This window comes from Myodes glareolus, chromosome X (assembly GCF_982192425.1).
Source record: "Myodes glareolus chromosome X, mMyoGla1.1, whole genome shotgun sequence".
Classification (NCBI taxonomy): domain Eukaryota; kingdom Metazoa; phylum Chordata; class Mammalia; order Rodentia; family Cricetidae; genus Myodes; species Myodes glareolus.
Genome location: NC_142053.1, coordinates 80,629,932 through 80,650,740, shown reverse-complemented (window position 1 = coordinate 80,650,740; position 20,809 = coordinate 80,629,932). Strand labels below are relative to the sequence as shown.

The 20,809-nt window shown below is 42.3% G+C and overlaps 2 pseudogenes; both read right to left on the bottom strand.

The window, feature by feature from the left end:
• On the bottom strand, positions 1-312 carry LOC125389228 (diphthamide biosynthesis protein 3-like; annotated as a pseudogene).
• A 20,131-nt stretch (positions 313-20,443) lies between these two features.
• Positions 20,444-20,542, bottom strand: LOC125389520 (U6 spliceosomal RNA; annotated as a pseudogene).
• Between the last annotated feature and the right edge of the window lie 267 nt (positions 20,543-20,809).

Sequence of the window (20,809 nt, the reverse complement as noted above, 5' to 3'; positions counted from 1 at the left end):
TCAGCACCTGATCCATCCACCTGGGCTCATTTCCTGCTGCTCAGGATTTGGGTTCCTGGGGACTTCTTCAGCATTTAACTCTTTGTTGGTTGAAGGTGCTGGGACTGTTTCTCCACATATAAACTGATTGTTATCATAAATCACTTTTATAATGAGAGAACAGCTAGGACACGTTGCCACGTCTTCTCCACTCTCCAACTCTTCCTTGGTGATTGCAAGTTGTCCCCACAGGGACAGGGGTAGAAATAAGTCTCTGAGTCCTCTCTGTATTTAAAAGTCCTCCATCTCTGCCTCGTTGTGAAACACCACCATGGTCACCAAGTTCACCACATCAGTGTCCCTAACTGCACCGGGGCAGGGACGGCCTGGCTTCCTGATCTACCTGAGAGTCTCTGGGGTTTTTCTTTTAATGCTTTATCAGATCAGAGAACTCTTGTGAGAAGCTAAGTTCTCTGCTTTATAGAATGAGTGGTTATTCTATAGGTACCATTGTACCTTTGGAATCTTTATGTATTCATCTTCAGTTTTTTTTTGTTTGTTTGGTCAATTGGTTGATTGGTTGTTTGGTTGTGAAAGACCAGGATAAATCCAAACCCCACTTCCCTAGCAGGAAGAGTAGAGCCAAAAATCTAGGTTGGTTGGTTCAGTGACTTTGTTCCAGGAACTAGCTGACCACAAAGTTAGATTATAATCTTGAAGAACAATCTTGAGAAATAGGGAGTTACCCCCTTGTGATTATCGCTGGTATTTTCGGAATCTTCAAATGAGGTCATACATTTGCCAAGGAAGGTAGCCATCATACATTGTCCAAGACACCAAAAAACTCAAGATGCTGTAGCTAAAGGAAATCAGATGATAGACCTAACTGCTAAACAGGCAACCCAAGGGCAATGATCCTGGCAGTCAAAGAGCCTAAAGATTATGATGATGTCAGTGGAACCAACTTTAGATACACCCCCGAGGACTATCAAGTTATGGGCAAATTAGGAAACCCCACATGAAGCAGTAGAGACACGAGGAGGAAAACTAGTCCTCCCACGAAAAGGACACAAGTATGTTACCAACTTACATTACCTGAACCACTTGGAGGCCAAAAAACTAAAAGATGTGGTTAGGTCCTCTGACTATTATGTTATGGGACTCTCTGACTTGGCAGAAGAAATAGTCAAAAGCTGCGAGACCTGTGCTATGACTAATGCAGGACACTCCATATATACTCCTTGGAAGAGGCTCAGGGGCGACCAACCTGGGACCTACTGGGAGGTAGAGTTTACAGAAATTAAACCAGTCAGATATGGTAACAAGTACTTATTAGTTTTTATAGATATTTTTTCAGCCTGGGTAGCTTTTCCTACCAGGACTGAGATGGACAATGTGGTGGCTAAGAAGGTCATAGAAGAAATCTTCCCGAGGTTTGGGATACACAAGGTAATCGGGTCTGATAATGGACCTGTCTTTGTTGCCCAGGTAAGTCAGGGACTGGCCACCCAACTGGGGATCAATTGGAAATTACATTGTGCTTACCGACCCCAGAGCTCAGGTCAGGTAGAAAGGATAAATAGAACCCTAAAAGAGACCCTGACAAAATTGGCCCTAGATTCTGGCAGGAATGACTGGACAGCCCTCCTTCCCTTTGCCCTGTTCCGTGTTCAGAACACCCCGGGACAATTTAAACGCACCCCTTATGAGATCCTATGTGGGGGACCGCCACAGCTCACTGAGTCAGGTGGAGTGTATAATCGTGATGTTATTCTTTCTAGACCTTTATTTGCCTGCCTAAAGGCCCTTGAAGTAGTGAAATGCCAGATCTGGGAACAACTGAAAGAAGTATATAAGGCTGAGGACTCACATGTGCCACATCAGTTCCAAGTAGGGGATGCCGTTTTTGTTCATCGGCATTGAGTTGGAAATCTTGAGCCTCGTTGGAAAGGGACTTGGTACTCTTAACAGCCCCTACAGTGGTGAAGGTTGAAGGTATCTCTGCCTGGATCCATGCCTCCCATATGAAGCGAGCTCCTGAACTACCCAAAGATGAATGGAAAGTGGAAAAAACTATGGATTCTTTTAAGTTATGCTTGTGTCGTAGACATAATTCAGGTGAAGGGTAATAATCTTCATGCCCCTCAGCAGCTCATCTGGCAGCTTATAAACCCAATCACGGGCACCATTATAAGCAGCACACAGCTGGTCACTCCCCTGGGGATGTAGTGGCCTCCCCTCCACTTTTGCTTCCCTCGAATTAATTCTGCAGTGGAAGCACCCCCCCCCAACCTGGCTCACAGTTACAGGTTCTGCAGTTGCCCTGAGTGGAGGGCCCCAGGATTTCTTTTGCAGGAGTTGGGATTGTGTCACTTTGAATGATGGAGACTGGAAATGGGCTATGTCATTTATTTCAGATGAGTTGGCATTTTTCTTTGCCAACCCAGGACCTGGAAAACACGAGGTGATGGAATTATATATCAAGTTATGCACCCTTACTGACCTAGACTATTTAAAAGTGCAATTCACTGAAAAAGGGAAAATGACAGACTTTTCTAGGTGGCAAAAAGGCATGACCTGGGGCATTGTATTTTACAAACATGGAGTAGAATAGGATCATGCCTTCTTGTCCGCCTAAAAATAGAAAGTCCCCCAGGCTAACCAGTAGGGCCCAACCAGGTACTGCCTGATCAAGGACCCCCGGCCCCCATGCCACCTCCTAAGGAGACCCATGTTCCTCCAAAGACTTCCACACCTAGCCCCTCACTAGAACTGGTCTCTACTCCTTTGACCTTGCCTCCCACAGGACAGAGACTCTTAAATTTAATACAAGGAGCATTCTCCATGTTAAATGGATCTAACTTTAATATGATGGAGTCTTGTTGGCTCTGCCTTGCTTCAGGACCTCCTTATTATGAAGGAATTGCAGTATCCAGGGCTTTTAACAACACCGCAAGTCAGGATGCTTGTGTTTGGGGGACTAATCATAGGCTGACTCTTAATTAGGTTACAGGTGTATGGACATGCCTGGGAAATCCACCAGCTGCCTGCAGGCATTTATGTAATAAGACTCTTAAGAACCCTAAGACTCCTGACACCAAGTACTTGGTTCCCGGTTTAGATAAATGGTTGGCTTGCAGTACAGGCCTGACACCTTGTGTGTCAACATTGGTTTTTAATGACACCGAAGATTACTGTGTTCTTGTACAACTGGTACCTAGGGTCTTTTATCATCCAGCTTGAAGATGAGTTTGACAAGCGCCCAACTCGCTTTCAACAAGAACCTATTTCTCTGACACTAGCAGTAATCCTGGGCCTTGCGGTAGCTGCCGGTGTTGGGACAGGTACCACTGCCCTAATACAGGCCCCTCAATACTTTAATGAATTAAGGATAGCCATGGATGAAGATTTGAGGGCTTTAGAACAATCTATTCCCAAACTCGAAGAGTCATTGATTTCCCTCTCAGAAGTGGTCTTACAGAATAAAAAGGGATTAGATTTGCTATTCTTAAAAGATGAAGGATTATGCACTGCTCTCAGAGATGAATGTTATTTCTATGTGGACCATTCAGGAGTAATTAAAGACTCTGTGAGTAAACTTAGAGAAAGTTTAGACAAAAGACAAACAGACAGAGAAGCACATCAGGGATGGTTTGAGAGTTGGTTTAGTAGATCTCCTTGGATGACTACTCTGATATTTTCCCTTATGGGACCTTTCCAAATTTTGCTTCTGCTACTGATTATAGGTCCATGTATATTAAATAAACTAATTACCTTCATTAGAGAAATAATAAGTGCTGTTCAGATTTTGATGTTACACCACCAATATAGAGCTCTACAAGGTCAATAAGATACTGAACTCTAGTTCTATGATTAGAACTAGGTACTAGAAGAAGTGGGGAGATGAAAGACCAGGATAAATCCAGACCCCCTCTCCTAGCAGGAAGAGTAGAGCCAAAAATCTAGGTTGGCTGGTTCAGTGACTGTTCCAGGAACTATCTGAATACAAAGTTAGATTATAATCTTGAAGAACAAATTTGAGAAACAGGGAGTTACCCCCTTGTGATTATCTCTGGTATTTTCAGAATCTTTCAATGACACCCTCCCTACCCCCTTTGGGTTGTGGTTTCTTCCCTTAAATATCCCTTCTCCCAGCTACTCAGGGTCAAACTCCTCTACCCTTGCATGGGATATGAGTCTTGGTTCCAGCATGCTGGTTCCTGTCAATAAACCTCATGTGATTACAGCAAGGACGGTCTCTCATGAGTACTTGGAGGGTCGTGTTATTCTGAGACTTGAGTGAGAGTCTCCCAACTCTGGGGGTCTTTCAGTTGTTTGGTTGATTGGTTGGTTTTTTGAGACAGGGTTTCTCTGTATAGCCCTGGCTGCCCTGGAACTCTCTCCATAGGCGTGGCTGGCCTCAAACTCAGAGATCCTGCCTGCCTCTGCCTCTCGAGTAAGCAAATATTTTCTAATGATGGTCTTCATTTCTTTCTTTCAGATTTTTATGACAATTTCTGTATTGCTGCCAGTTGTTTAGGTACATGCCATCTTGGTTTCACTGTATTTAAAAAACTGTGAAACCAAAATTGGTAAACAAAAATGTGTTTATTTCTAGTCTGGCCAAACTAGGGGCAGTAAGATACTTAATTTCATTTCCAACATAACTGTGACTGTCTTACAATTTCTAGAAAATCATAGAACAAAGTGTAGAAATATGTAAACTCAAATGTGGGACAGATTTCCCCGTCTTTTCCTCAATGAAAGAGAATGTAGGCCTGTTTGTTCCAGTTTGCTATTGTAGAAACAGTTTTTTATTTGTCCTAGCTAAGAAAAATGGGGGTCTTAATTATTTTTCTTTTTGAAAACCAAAATGGTTGGGTTTTGTTGGATGTATGGTTCTCACAGAGTCCTGTGATGACAGAGTTGCCTTTATGTCCATTCCTTTGATAGGTATGTAGAATGGAAGCATTTGGTATCTTTTCTATGGAGGTCAGCTGCAGTTGCTCCAACTGTTTCATTCCTGTTAGGAATAATAATTTTGCAAGTTTAAAAATACTTGTGACAATCTTATAGCCAAAGGGAGAGACATGAGTATCTTTCTTTAAAATTTCTCCTCTCCCCACTAGTGCTTCAACATAGGATTATGTTTACAATATTAAGGTAAATTGTCCTCCCATGTGAACCTGTGGCATGAAACAATTGTATACTTTCAAAATGCAATGGTAGGATAGACATCAGGGAGACATTCTCATGCCAAGAAGGAACAACAGGAACAAGATAAGAATAACAGGTTCCTGATGAGTCCAATACACAGTAAGACAGACAGTATTAAATCTCCAGGCTTGAAAGCAATCATCTTTGATTCCATGACTTCCTTTTGAATACATCTTTGATTCCGTGACTTCCTTTTGAATACATGAGAATGAAATTATATTCCCAAACTCTGACGAGTTTTCTAGGAAGTGTCTATGCCACGTGTCTCGCAGATTGGGTTATCATACCTGCAATAGTTTCAACACTTCAACACTCTGTGGCTCTGAGTTTCTGGTTTCTTGGAGATGGCCTTATTTCTATGATCCCAGTAGTTCTTTATGTAGTGGCCTTCCCTGATGCAGGGTCTCCTCTTAGATTATCCTTATGGGAATTCTCTGGTGTAATATCACTCCTGTAGAATTCTCTACCTGATTTCTGTGGATATCTGAAACATTCTTAGAAATATAGATTAAAGTAGCAGTGCTTACACAGTTTATGCAACCTGTCCTGACCAGCAGGACATGAATGGGAGTATGAACCTGGAATAGAGAAGAATAAAGACACAAGAGACATAAGAAATGGACAGCAAGTCTATATTCTGATCAAGCTGCCAACTTTATTTTTTCTCAGGAGCATTATTGGTGTGGAGAATTGTCTGTATTCTGTCAATCATGTTTTAAATAAACCCTGATTGGCCAGGCAGGAAGTATAGGTGGGTCAACCAGACAGGAAGTAGAGGCAGGGAGATGAGAAACTCAGAGTCGTTTTGATTAACATTTCCCTGATAGCTGAAGATGTTGAAGATTTCTTTAAGTGTTTCTTAGCCATTTGAATTTCCTTTGAGAAATCTCTGTCTAGATATGTACCCCTACCAGGATCCTTTTTGAGGTACCAATCCCTTAGGTCCCTACAGAGTCCAGTCAAGGCAGTACAACTGATAAAGGAAAAATAATGAAGGGAATCTGAGGGAAAACAATCAACTCACAGGTAATTATTTTTTCAACAAGTCTATTGTTCTCTCTTCCTTGTACCCTATTCTAATTCTTCTGTCCTGACTGTCTATAATTTCTTAGCTCTAATTCTCTGTCTCAACTCTAATTCCAGTTCCAGTTCTCTGCTACATTCTTCTTCTTTTTTTTTTCTTACCTCTGCTAACTTTTGCGAAGCTTCTGCTCTAACTTCTGCTCCAGCTTTCTGTTCCTGCTGCTTCTGTTAACTCTCTTTGTTCTTACCCAGCTATAAAGACCCACAAAATCTTGCAGGCATGGGTGACCAGGCCACCTACGTAAACAGACAAGGGAAGTTTATGGCCCTTGATTCATTAGCATTTTTGTCAAATGTTGTCAAGTGTCAATGTTAGCAAGCTCTGATAAGTTTGATGCTTATCAGAGGCACCAGTAGAGGTTTGTCTTCCTCTGGGCTGTGGGTAGATGGTTAATTATTTTTCCTGAGAGTAAGACACAAAAGTAAATCTCCTGAACTAAAATCATCATAAACTGAGGTTGAGGTAAGCATGAGGAGTTAGGAATCTTTGAATGCAATGTTAGTTTTAGGTCCTCACTTTTCTTATCTAAGACATAAGAATAAATCTGAACTAAAGTCATCAGTAAACTAAGGTTAATGTGAGCATAAGAAGTTAGGAATCTTTCAATGCAAAGTTAGTTTTGGGTCATCACTTTTCTTTTCTTTAAGTGAGATAAAGCCAAGGAATGCTTATTTTATCTATTTATCTGAACAGCTATGGGTGATCAGCTTTGGGCAAGTAGTAATTCTATGTCCTAGGATATCTGGAAATATCTTAAATGGAATTCTTTTTCCTAGAACCTAAACACTGACCAAAATGCCTTTCAATAAAGTTAATTGCAAGAAAGCAAATCCCTGCATTTACATAGCTGAGAGGAACAAAGGCCTGGCAGTGGAAAGCAGGTTTTTTGACTGTGTGACTGTCTTCACACATAGCTCAAATAGTGCTGAACTGTGAGAGATAAATCCCAAATTTATAACAGGAGAATAGCTACAGCAAGAAAAAGCCACTTTATTCACAAATTTAATTTAATTTAATTTCAAAATGCCTTTCATTCTGGTTTAATCCTCCAACAAAGCTCTTGGCTCTGATGGACTGACCTTGTGAAATAAAACTAGTTTAATTACTGAATGATCCTGCAGTTTGTAGCATACCCCATTTTTTAATTGGATTATTTGGTTTGTTGATACCTAGTTTCTTCAGTTCTTTATATACTTTGGAAATTAGTCCTCTGTCAGATGTGGGGTTGATGAAGACCTTTTCTTATTCTCTAGGCTGCCATTTTGTCCTATTGACAGTGTCCTTTGCCTGATAAAACCTTTTAAATTTTATGAGATTCTACTTATTAATTGCTGCTCTTAGTGTCTGTGCTATTGGTGTTCTGTTCAGGACATTGTCTCCTATGTCAAGGTGTTTGAAATATTTCTCACTTTTTCTTCTATCAGGTTCAGTGTATCTAGATTTATGTTGAAGTCTTTGATCCACTTGGACTTGCGTTTTGTGTAGGGTAATAAATATAGATTAATTTACATTCTTCTACATGCCAGCATTCAGTTATATGAGCACCATTTGTCAAAGATGGCCCCTTTTTCCATTGTATAATTTTATCAAGAACCAGATGTCCACAGATATGTGAATTTATGTCTGAGTCTTCAATTCTATTCCACTAATCCATCTGCCTGCTTTTATGCCAGTGCTATGTGGGTTTGTTGTTGTAATTCTGTAGGAGAGCATGAAATCAAGGGATGGTGATACCTCTGGAAGTTCTTTTATTATACAGGATTGCTTTAGCTAACCTGCATTTTTTGTTTTTCCATATGAAGTTGAATATTGTTCGTTTAATGTCTGTATGGAATAGCATTGGGATTTTAAATGTATAGATTGCTCTTGGTAGGATTGACATTTTTGCTATTAATTTTACCAATCCATGAATGGAAGATCATTCTATCTACTGTTATCTTCTCTAATTTCTTTCTTCAAAGTCTTAAATTTCTTGTCATACAGGTCATGCATTTGCTTTGTTAGAGCTACCCCCAGAGATTCTATGCTATTTGTGACTATTGTGAAAGGTGTTATTTTCATAATCTCTTTCTCTGCCTTTTTATTATTTGTATATAGGAGAGCTACTAATTTTTTTTGAGTTAATGTATCCAACTGTGTCACTGAAAGTATTCCCTATTAGAATTTTGGGCATCACTTATGTATACTATCAAATTATCTGCAAATAGAGAATTTTAACTTCTACTTTTCTAATTTGTATCCCCTTGATCTCCTTTAGTTGAGTTATTGTTCTATTTAGAACTTCAAGTACTGTATTGAGTAGATATGCAAAAAGTGGATGGACTTCTCTTGTCCCTGCTTTTACTGGAATGGCTTTGAGTTTAATATGATGGTGGATGTTGGCTTTCTGTATATTGCTGTTATACTTAGGTATGTCCCTTGTATCTCTGAGATACAAGAGTTTTATCCTGAAGAAGTGTTGGATTTTGTCAAAAGCATTTTCAGCATCAAATAAGATGATGATGTGGCTTTTGTCTTTCAGTTTGTTTATATGTTGCTGTGAATGTATGTCGCTCTCATGGGTTGATAATAAAAGCTGCTTTGCCCTATAGTAAGACAGAATATAGCTAGACAGAAAGTCAAACTGAATACAAGGAGAAAGATGGGGGGAGTCAAGAGAGATATAAATGTCCCATAGACCCATATGTTTGAATGTTTGTTCCTCCCTGGAATTGTTTGGGAAGGATTAGGAGGTGTGGTCTTGTTGAACTACATGTGGCCTTGTTAGAAGAGGTGTGTCACTAGAGGTGCACTCTGAGGTTTCAAAAGCCCACACCAATGTCTGTCTCTCTGTCTCCTTCTCTACCTGCTGCCTGTGTGCCAGGATGTAAAGAAACAGTAAGAAGGCCTAGGGGGAGAAGGTTTTCAGGGAAGAAATAGTCTCTCCTATGTCAATAATGAATATATTTTTCGTGCCAGCCACACTGAGGGTTACCAAAGGCTTGTCCGCAGAAATAGAGAATATTGGAGCTTCTCCTCAGGGTCTCACTAGTCCTCAAAGGGAGAAAGGGGTTCATTGCTTCACTAGGATGCTCATAGTCCAGGAACAAAGTCAAGGGCATTTCTCTTTCTCTCTTTCTCTCTCTCTCTCTCTCTCTCTCTCTCTCTCTCTCTCTCTCTCTCTTTTGGTTTATCGAGACAAGGTTTCTCTGTAACTTTGGATCTTGTCCTGGAACTAGCTCTTGTATACCAGGTTGGCCTCAAACTCACATAGGTCTACCTGCCTCTGCTTCCCGAGTGCTAAGATTAAAGGCATGCACCACCACTGCCTGGCCATTTTTCCTTTTTTATGCTTAACCAAAGAGTAAAGTCTTTGGGTGGAGACTAATATTCTCTAACAGAGGAGAGAGGGGCATTCTCTTTTCAAATAGTGTTTCAATTTTCAGATTAGACATGACCCTGGGTGAAGCTTATCACCTAGGAGAGCTTAAGGCACTCTCAATGAAATGTCCTGACTGAACACAGTAGCAGGAGACATTCTGAAGCTGGGTTGGTTCCTTTAGACCGGACCAGATAGCCACTAGATGGCGCTATAGGATTCCCGAAGTTTCATCTGTAGCGAAATTGACATGTTGAAAATAACCTTCAGAAAGAGAACGTGAGCAAGGAAGGCAAGATCAGAGGGAACCTTCATCCGACGAGGGATGGCAATACAGACGGAGACCCACATTGGAGCACCGGACTGAGTCCCCAAAGGTCCAAACGAGGAGCAGAAGGAGGAAGATCATGAAAAAGGAAATCAGGACCGCGAGGGGTGCGATCATCCACTGATACAAGGGGACTGATCTAATGAGAGTTCACCAAGGCCAGTTGTCTGGGACTGAGCGAGCATGTAATCCAGCCAGATTCTCTGAATGAGGCCGGGTTCTCTGAATGTGGCTGGCCTGGAGCCTTTCTGAAAAGCCATTGACAATGACACTGGGACTTGTTTCCTCTGCATGTACTGGATTTCTGGGATCCAGTCTGTCTGGACACTCACCTTCCTGGACCTGGAGGGAGGGGGGAGGAGCTTGAAGTACCCACAGGGTGGGAGACCCTGACTGCTATTGGGGATGGAGAGGGAAGAGGGGAGGGAGTGGGGGGAGTGGGAGGGTGTTGGGAGGAGGGGCGGAAATGGAGACTTTTGTATTTTAATAAACTTTGAGAAAAAAAAAGAAAAAGAAAATAACCTTCATAAAGTGGGGCAAGAACTATGGGGTCTCTGGTCTAATTTTTGAAACTTCTGTTTATCCAGAGAGGCTTGGATTATAAAAGGTAGAGCTCGTATAACTTGGTCTTCTTGGGTTTTACAGATTTATTTGTTCAAGGCTTCAACTAACCTAGACTAAATGAGAACCGCATTCTCAAAATCCTCCTGTGTTACATCTCACAACTGGCTACAGTTAAGAAGTATTGTCTGCCAACCTCAAAGGAAGGCCACATGCCCCAGGTAGGAGAGCTTTATCTCGCCCCTAACAGGTCCAGTCATATTTTGCTTTCCACAATGTTTGGAAGACTATTTATGGAAACTGAAGCAAAATCAATGAATGATGCACACTTCTTCATTCAACATCTTCTAATACCCCACCCAGACAAACCCAACTGTCCTTTCCACAGCCCCTTTTTCTCTTGACTATGCCTCTTCATTACTAGTCTCTTCTCTTTCTAACTCCATTCTTCCTTCAACCACCACACTGCATCAGGATTCTGATGCAGGGAGGATTATAGTAGCTATTGCATTCTGGCAGCTATTCACTGGCATGGCTGGGGGGCATTATGTTTGACATCCCTGAGATTTCCTTTCTAAAATGGATATTCCAAGAGCCAGAGGAAGCTTATTTTATTGTTTTCTCTTGGAGTCTTTTCTTCCAGGTGGCAAATATTTTTCTGTGAGGGATAGTGTAGGCCTAGACTCCTGTAATCAAGGAGCCTCATGAGAGAAAGGGAGGGAAAATGGGGAAATGTTAGTTGAGCCATGGGTAGGTGTGGAAGTCTCAATACTCAGTCCAGCATCTCCTGGGACAGACTAGACAACTTTAGCTGACTCCCTTTGTACACTGGAGTTGATCCTCCAGGCTAGAGAACACGAGTGGAGAAGGGTCACCTCCATCTGAGGCTTCTCTATCTTTCCTCCTCCAAACTCTTAAAAGATTTTGATCTTTTTCTGCAATGGAGCTTGGCCTCAATACTCCCCAGGAAGATCATGAGAAAAGGTCTCCCAGGGGAACCTCAAATATAATAAAGGGTAGGAAGTTTGTCAAAGATACCCTGAGTGCAACTGTTTTCATACCTTCAAGACCATCCCCAAATTAGGCAGGAAGTATCAGCTGGATTCTGGTACGCTAATTGTAGTCTGTGTAACAAGTGTTTTCTTTAAAGGCCAAAAACTCTTCTCTCATTACAACTCTATTTCTACTCTGATTCTCAGTACTTCTGCGTCTCTGTGTCCCATTTTACCTCCTTTACAGATGTGTCCCCATCCCAGGAGTCTCCAGGGGTCTCAGTCAAAGCCCCCTCAACTCCTCCTGAAGTACTAAGAATACTATATTTGTAAGGGGGAAATAGCCCTCCTATACAAGTCAACAGGTTGTCTTCATTTGCATACATACAAAATGATTGTAGATACAAGTTTTTGCGCAGTTGGGCACACCAGGACTGGGCAATGGGGACCTCAGGCTAGACACTGGTAAAGGCAGATATCTCTGTCAGCTTGATCTTGCTCAATCATGGGTGCAGACAACAACTCACACCTTATAAAGTTTAAAGGTCACTCATTAAGATGAAGTGTTCTGTCTCTTACAGCACCCACAAAGGGGAGGATATGCTTTCTGTCACTGTTCCTGACACATGATCCAGAAGATAAAACTTATATGGACAATTCCAGACAGATCAACAAGAAGACAGGTTGCCATTGGACTGAAAGGAAGTTCCCTATCCAGTGGAAGCCACTGAGTTCAGCTCTGTAGAGAAGCAAAAGCCTTCTGAGTGTGAACAACATTGGTGTGAATTGTCGTTTCATGATTAAACTCACTGAGAAGCCACTTATGAAGATGGCATTTGACTTTCTCCCTACAGAACCAAGCCTGTTTATCTCAAAACGTCTTCCTGGGGCCTTGCCCTGGTTCATGCTGACCCCCCTGTCTCAAAAAGAAAGAGAGAGAAAGAGAGGGAGGGAGGGAGGGAGGGAGGGAAGGAGGGAGGGAGGGAAGGAAGGAAGGAAAGAAGGAAAGAAGGAAAGAAGGAAAGAAGGAAAGAAGGAAAGAAAGAAAGAAAGAAAGAAAGAAAGAAAGAAAGAGGGGCTGGAAAGGTGGCTCAGTGCTTAAGAGCACTGACTGCTCTTCCAGAGGATCCGGGTTCAATTCCCAGCACCCACATGGCAGCTCACAACTGTCTGAAGATCCAGTTGCAGGGGATCTGACACCTTCACACCAATGCACACTAAATAAAGTTAAATAAACCATAAAAAATATTGAAAGAAAGAAAGAAAGAAAGAAAGAAAGAAAGAAAGAAAGAAAGAAAGAAAGAAAGAAGGAAAGAAAGTCCTGACCTCTTCCTACTCACCTCCCTTGTTGATGACCTTTCTTGCCCTTGTTGTACTGGGCTTCTGGGACACTTGCAAGTTCCATGCTCTCAGAGTTGTTTACCAATCCTGCTTCCTGAGTTTGCATTGCCTTGGCCCTAACCCGAGGATCTGGTGATGAGGTCTCCATCCAGTTGGCTGACCTGTCTGGGTTAGGCATAAAACCCCCTTGGTGATGTACAATAAAGGCTTCTGATTTTGCAGTGTGTTCCATTAATCCTGACGTACTTTGATCGGACTTGGCTCTAGCTGCGCTGGCGCGGTAAGTGGCGATCCCACCAAAATCTGAAAAAGAGGGGTAAGCAGACAGGTTCATCCCAGGCTGGCAGGGATGTATTGGAGAATCAAGATGGGAACTGCTAGCAGCAAAAGAGAATTGCAATTCAGGTAAAAGGATTATTAGAGCAACAAGGAACAGCAGTCAAAGAAAGAACCATAGAAGCCTTTATTAAAACCATAGAGCAGGCCAGTCCCTGGTTTATTACAGGAGAAGGTCTGAATGTTCCAGATTGGGAAGAGGTGTGCAGAGACCTACAAAAGAAACTACAATGAGAGGGTTCTGACAGCTTTCCCACTGCGACCTTTTCATTGTGGCGGCTAGTTAAAGATACTTTGTTAAAAGACGGGGTGAAAGTTAAATGGGAGATAGAAGCAGCTAGGGAAGTTTTACAAGAAATTCAGGAAGGACCCGCCACTCTCCGTGTTCTGTAGAGGATCAGAAAGGAGAAAAAGGGGCATGTGGCAGTGGTAATGTGTAAAATGTTGGGAGAGGATTATTAGAAAAAATCTGCTCGGGCAGAGGTGCAGCGGTCCAATCCTGCACTCCCTGGGGTGGCTCTGATGTGAAAGAATTGCTTTGTGGAAGGAACTGGATATGACCATTGCCGGAGTACTGCCTCCATGGCCCCACGGTCGTTGCTCCATACAATGAGGTTCTGGGGCCATGGAGCGGGGGCCCTCCACCAGTTTCCCTGCTGTTGATTAATGGTAGGTGGCAGGGGTTTCCCATCTATATCTGTTTTGGAGCTGCAATCATTAGCCCAATGCGCTCCCCTTCTGCACCGAGGGCACATGCCGGGTTTCTTCTCTCCTCCCATCATCAGCTGTGGGCATTCCTTCCAGAAATGGTTAGGAGCTCCGCAGTTAAAACAATTATGGCCTCTGGTCCCCAGTCCCTATCCTCACATGTTTCCCCGAGGCTGAATAGCTGCTGCTATAACCTGGCCTTGAATGAAATTTCCATCTGTATCTCTGCATATCTGATATAGTCATTTAAACTCTGCTTTGTGAGGGTGTAAGGTTTCCTTACAATATCTTAATTCCAAGAATGCAATTAGCAGACAGAGTCGCAGGCAACCTGAGATTTGGATCCTCAGGGCCAGCTACCTTTTGGATTGCTCAATTGAATGAGTGACCCCAGCTCAAAATAAATATAGAAGGGAAAACTTCTGAGGGTATTTTGGATTCTGGAGAGGATGTATCACTGCTACCTATGAAATTTTAGCCTAAGGCTTGGCCCCTGAATGATTACACTTGGCACTGCATGATTACAAGGAATAGGTCAAGCAACTCGTCAAAAAAGTTCAAAAATATTGAGATGGCATTATGGAGAAGGACATGAGGGTTTTTTCCGGCCATATGTTCTTCCCGGCCTTCCTGTCAATCTATGGGGACGTGATCTCTTAGCAGAGATGGGGGCTGTCTTAACAACACAACCTACAAAGGTGTCCTCAGGAAAAGCCACCTCTCTGATGAAAGCAATGGGATGGCGACCTGGTCAGGGCCTAGGTGCTTTGCTTCAGGGCCGGACATCACCTTTACTCGACCAGGTTACTCGCCTTCCAGGGGACTGTACTGGGCTGGGACATTTTTAGTGCGGGTCACTGTCCCACCATCTGCACCCATACCTATCACATGGTTGTCAGATGACCCCGTATGGGTGAAACAGTGGCTCCTAACTGAAGAAAAATTGTGAGTGGCCCATGCTCTAGTACAAGAACAATTACTTGCTGGGCATTTAGTGTCATCCACGCCCCCCTGGAATACTCCTATTGTTGTAATAATGAAAAAACTCTGGTAACTGGAGGCTGCTTCAGGACCTTCGTGCAGTAAATAGAACCATGCAAATTATGGGGCTGCTGCAGCAAGGGTTCCCCTCTCCCGTAGCCATCCCCAAAGATTGGCATCTTATTGTAGTTGATTTAAGGATTGCTTCCCTACCATCCCTCTGCATCTTGATGATTGCTTTCGACTTGCTATCAGCCTACCCTCTATTAATTTTAAAGAACCTGCATTATGCTTCCATTGGGTCGTATTACCCAAGGGCATGTCAAATATCCCCACTATATGCCAATCTTATGTGGCAGCAGCACTGCATCCCATTAGACAGAAATATTTTGATTTCTATATGATTCATTATATGGATGATATTTTATTGGACGCTAAATGTTTAGAAAAAGTGCATGATGCACTCACTGATATGCAATTTACTTGTCTCAAATTATTGCTCCCTTGGAGACCACTCCTCATATTTTCCCTGTGTCCCATATACAACAACAATTATGCTGTTTGCAACATTTATTGTGGTCCAGATGGGATCTTCTTTTTGTGAGTCATATTAGAGGTCATATTCAATTACCTGGGCCCCTGGCTGAAGATAATCAGCGTGCAGATGCACATACCCAAATATTACTTACCAGCTCCGAAGAAAAGGCTTCTAAACTCCATAAGAAGAATCACCTTAATGCTCGGTCCCTGTAGCACCATACTGGTTGCTCTAAAGCCACTGCCTTACAAATTACCACCCAATGTTCCACTTGTACCCCTTTTCATAATGCACCCATTGCAGGAGTTAACCCCCGTGGACTTAAGCCAAATGACATTTGGCAGATGGATGTAACCCACCTACCTTCGACTGGAAAACTGAAATACATGCACATTTCGGTAGATACTTGTTCTAAAGTACTTTTTGCTTCGTTGCATAATGGGGAGAAGATTAAGGATGTGATAGCTCATTGCCTCCTGGCTTTTGCTTATATGGGCTTACCCAATGTTATTAAAACAGATAATGGTCCTGCATATACTAGTGGAAAATTTTGAACCTTTTATGTAGTAGATAATGATATTAAATATATTACAGGTATTCCCACTGGACAAGCTATAGTAGAAAGAATGTATATGGTTCTAAAACAGTATTTCACAAAAATAAATAGGCGGGAGTATATTCCCTCTCCTAGTCCACAATTGGCTTCTATTTTATTTATTTTAAATTTTTTGACTGTGGATCATGAGGGCCACTCTGCCATGGAAAGACATTGGAATAAAAGTTCTCAGTCCTTGGGATGGGTATGGTGGAAAGACCTTATTACAGGACAGTGAAAAGAGCCCACACCCTTCTTGGCTAGGGTGAGGGGGACTATATGTGTTTTTCCCCCAGGTGAGGACAAACCTATTTGAATCCCAGAATGATACATTCAACCAGTGAATAGTACTTTCAAAGGAAGCAATAATGAAGCTATGGGTGGGAATGATGACGGTCAGCATCCTGGTGAGTCTCACTCAAGCGGAGCAAACTGTATGGAACCCGGTAAGAAACCCCCCAATATTAATGCCAGTGAGCCGGACTAGTCCTTTATATCTATCTTTTTATTCCATCATTTGTTAGAACAATCTCCTGTTAATGCCACTTTTTCTCTTCAGGATACATTATGTTTTGTTAAGGTACAGAATCACTCTTAAAATTCTTCATTTTTGCATCACTGTGTAATACTCAGTAACACTTCCATGACTGATTTTAATCCAAATGCTACATCTAGCAAGGTTGTGGGACTAAGAAATGTTTAATATTTCATGAATAAAGAGGATTTAAAAAGTACTGTGACACATGATCATGTACCTAAGAGGTAGTATTAACATGTGGTGGTACGACCTTAGGCCTGCTGACTTTGAAAGAGTACTTTTGGGGAGGGAGATGTTGTTCTTGATTGTTCTTCTATAGACTGCAGCCTGAGCAGTTGCTGGGATGGAAGCTCCTCGGCTGCCCTGTTAGTTCGTGTGCCAGCCATCATTCCGCGAGAAGGCCATTTGAGCAGAAGTGACCCTGTATCAAGAAACATGTGATTTCGGAATAATAGCTGCTGTGGTTGCGGTCATTAAAGTCTCTGCTGGTGCTGCGACAGTTGCTGGACTGGCAGTGGCCCAAACGTATCTTGTGGCAGACAATGTGGATAGAATGGCAGGACAAGTTAGCGAGGTCCTTCAAATGCAAAATGCCTTGAATTCTCACATCAAATTTGGATTTTTAAATTTAAATCAGCAAACTGCCTTATTGCAAGAACAGGTGGACTCATGGGTAATTCAACAAATGTCTTGATACGATTTGTGTTACACCCTCTGTTGTGTCCAATGCTTCTGAAATTGTAAAATTCTACTTCCCTTAATTTTAAATAATACTCAGGTGCCCCCTGTTCCAGCCTAGGGATGGTGGAATGCTATGGCCCAGTTAGGAGGCTGGGTCCAGCAGTGGTGGGGGACTCTCTCGCTGGCTATTCTGAGTTTCATAGCCATGGGTATTTGTCTCTGGATTCTGTGTAATCCATGAGATCACAAAACATGGTCACTCAGCAATATCTTTTAAGTCTGTCATCTGGGAATCCAGATGTACCGCAAGTCTGGCTACAAATGCAGAAACATTGAGGATACCTCCATAGATAGGCAACTTCTACAGGGGAGGGCCCACCTAAGACAGGGAAGAGGCCTCCCAAGGATGGGTAAGGGACTGCTCTTCTGAGATGACCTAAAACAGGAGGATCTTCCTTTTATAAAATAATTAGAGGGGAGATGTTGGGAGTGCTAGCCTTCTTACTCACCTCCCCTGTTGGTGACCTTTCTTGCCCTTGTTGTTCTGGATTTCTGAGAAACCCTCTAAGTTCCATGCTCTCAGAGTTGTTTACCAATCCTGCTTCCTGAGTATGCATTGCCTTGGCCCTAACCCGAGGATCTGGCGATGAGTTCTCCCTCCTGTTGGCCCACCTGTCTGGGTTAGACATAAAACCCCCTTGGTGATGTACAATAAAGGTTTCTGATTCTGCAACATCCAAAGTGTATATTCTATCAATCCTGACGTCCTTCACTCAAACTTGGCTCTAGCCGCACTGGCGCAGCAGAAAGAAAGAAAAAAAAAAGAAAGAAAGAAAGAAAGAAAGAAAGAAAGAAAGAAAGAAAGAAAGGAGGAGGGAGGGAGGGAGGGAGGGAGGGAGGGAGGGAGGGAGGGAGGGAGGGAGGGAGGGAGGGAGGGGAGGGAGGGAGGGAGGGAGGGAGGGAGGGAGGGAGGGAGGGAGGGAGGAAGGAAGGAAGGAAGGAAGGAAGGAAAAAGATAAAGAATCCACTCCTGCTACTTACTGATGAGGAAAATCTTGAACTTAATTATGCTTTCAACTTACTAATGGGGGAAATCTTGAACACTCATGTTACAAGGTCTTGCTAGAAACCAATGATGCTAGATCTGCTCTTAGAAAACAACCCTTGAAAATTACCAACCTTTAAGTTTTTTTAAGATTTATTTATTTATTATGTATACAATGTTCTGTCTGTATGCTTGCTGGCCAGAAGAGAGCACCAGATCTCATTACAGATGGCTGTGAGCCACCATATGGTTGCTGGGAATTGAACTCAGGACCTCTGGAAGAGCAGATTGTGCTCTTAACCTCTGAGCCATCTCTCCAGCCCCCAACCTTTAAGTTTTTACTGATGGCTTTTCATTTGTACAGAATGGAACTCAAAAAGTTGATATGCACTGATAAGCAATTTTGAGACTCTCGAGCCTAACCATCTCCATACTGTCATTGAATGGCTTTCTGGCACCCCGATCTATACAGCCAAGTGAGCTCTATCACAGCTCTCTGGATTGGCCCAAAGAATCCACTCCTGAGGACTGTCCTCTCTCTGGATGATACCCTAAAGCCCCAGTACCTCTCAGCACGATGTACTCAAAGCATTTATCACTCCCATCCCTACAGCAGCAAGTGTCAATCTCTGAAAGATGGTAATGAATGGGGACCAGTGGAACTTGGGCCGATGTGGGAGAAATAAGATCTGTCTCCTTTTTTAAAAAAGCTGCTCCTTGCTCCATGGCTTGCCCCACCCCTAGGAGATTGTAACTGCTACAAAATGGTGGCTGGGGAGAAAAGAGCCTAACCAAAGGAGACTATACTGGACAAGACTAATCAAGGATAAGAGGGAGTCTGCGCAGGGAGAACCCTCAGGAGCCTATAAAAAGTCCAACATAGAGGCCCCTGGCAGACGTCCACCTCTGGAACCCCTCACATCTCCTTAAACTGTTTGTTCTAATAAAATTTGTCATGCATTTTTCTCTCTGAGGATGATATTCCAATATTCCCTGTCAATCTGTAACTTTGTGTCAATCCCCATCAGGATCTCTACTTTCACCCTGGGAGCTTGGTGCTTTCCTTTCCTGCTTCAGATTTCTAACTTTAATTTTGTGTCTGAGACCCACAGAGTCTCTACTGTCACTCTGGAGTGTGTGGCAGTTGTGTTCCCACCTCAGATTTCTAACCATTATCTTTTTTGTCTTGGATCTTCAAGATCTCTACTCTCACTCTCAGATGTATTGAGGGGATGTTAGCCTTCTACCTCAGGATCCATAACCATTACTTTATGTCTTAGGTCCCTCAGGATCTCTTCTTTTAATCTCCAGGAAATGGTACCTGCCACAGATCTCAAAACTGTCACCAACTGTCAATAGCCCCCTCACTCTCAAACTATCACTTCACTTTGATGTCTGGAAGGGTCATCTTTCCAAAATGTACAATTCTGTGTTCCAGGGAATAAATTCAGCAGTACCACCAAGAAACAACCACTCACCCAAGAGTTTGTTGAGTTGTTTGGTTAGTTGGTTTGGTTATGTTTTATTGTTTGAGGGGTTTTGTAACATGAGGGCCTGCCTGCTTTTTGGGGTTTCTGTCCTGCCCAGTTCCCACAGCCGGTAAGCCCCAAAGAAATCACACAGAGAGTCTAAATTAGTTATAAACTGATTGGCCCATTAGCTCAGGCTTTTTATTAGCTTTTATAACTTATATTAGCCACATGGCTTGGTACCTTTTTCAGTGAGGCAGGTCATATCTTCCTTCTTTGGTGTCTGAACAGGACTGGGGAAGAATGAGCCTCCTCCTTCCCAGAATTCTTCTGTTCTCATTGACCCACCTCTACTTCCTGTCTGATTGTCATGCCTATACTTCCTGCCTGGCTACTGGCCAATCAGCATTTATTTAAAACATAATTGACAGAATACAGAATTGTCCCACACCAGGGCTTGCTTCTTTTTATTTTTGTAATAAGGTCTCATTACCAAGACTGACACAAAACTCACAAAAATCTTTCTGCTGTGGCCTCCAGAGTAGTGAGATTATAAGTCTATGTCAACATGTCCAGCTTTCTCTTGAGTTATTTTTATATTTTTATTCAAATACAGTAGTCAACATTTTTACACTTAGATTTGGATTTTTTGTTATATTTGTTAATAAACCTTAGAATTTTGTTAAGTTTTAATAAATGTAAAATGTCTCAAATATTTGTGTATCATCCTTGACAAACTAATCTTCTCTGTATTGTTCCAATTTTAGTATATGTGTTGCTGAAGCAAGCACCTTGTGTTAAGCTTTTGAGCATTCTACATATTCAATCCTGTTGTCTGTAAACAATGAGGGCTTCATTTTTTCCTTCTCAAATTAATCATTTTGAATTGTTCTGTTTTTTAAAGTGAATGAAACTATCTATGCCATATTAAATGAAAATGATAGACATGATGAAAATGAGCATGCTTCTTTAAGACACAGAACATTATAAGAAAATGTTTCTTTTTATTGTTTTCTCACATATTACATCCCTACTATAGTTTCCCCCTACTCTTCCCC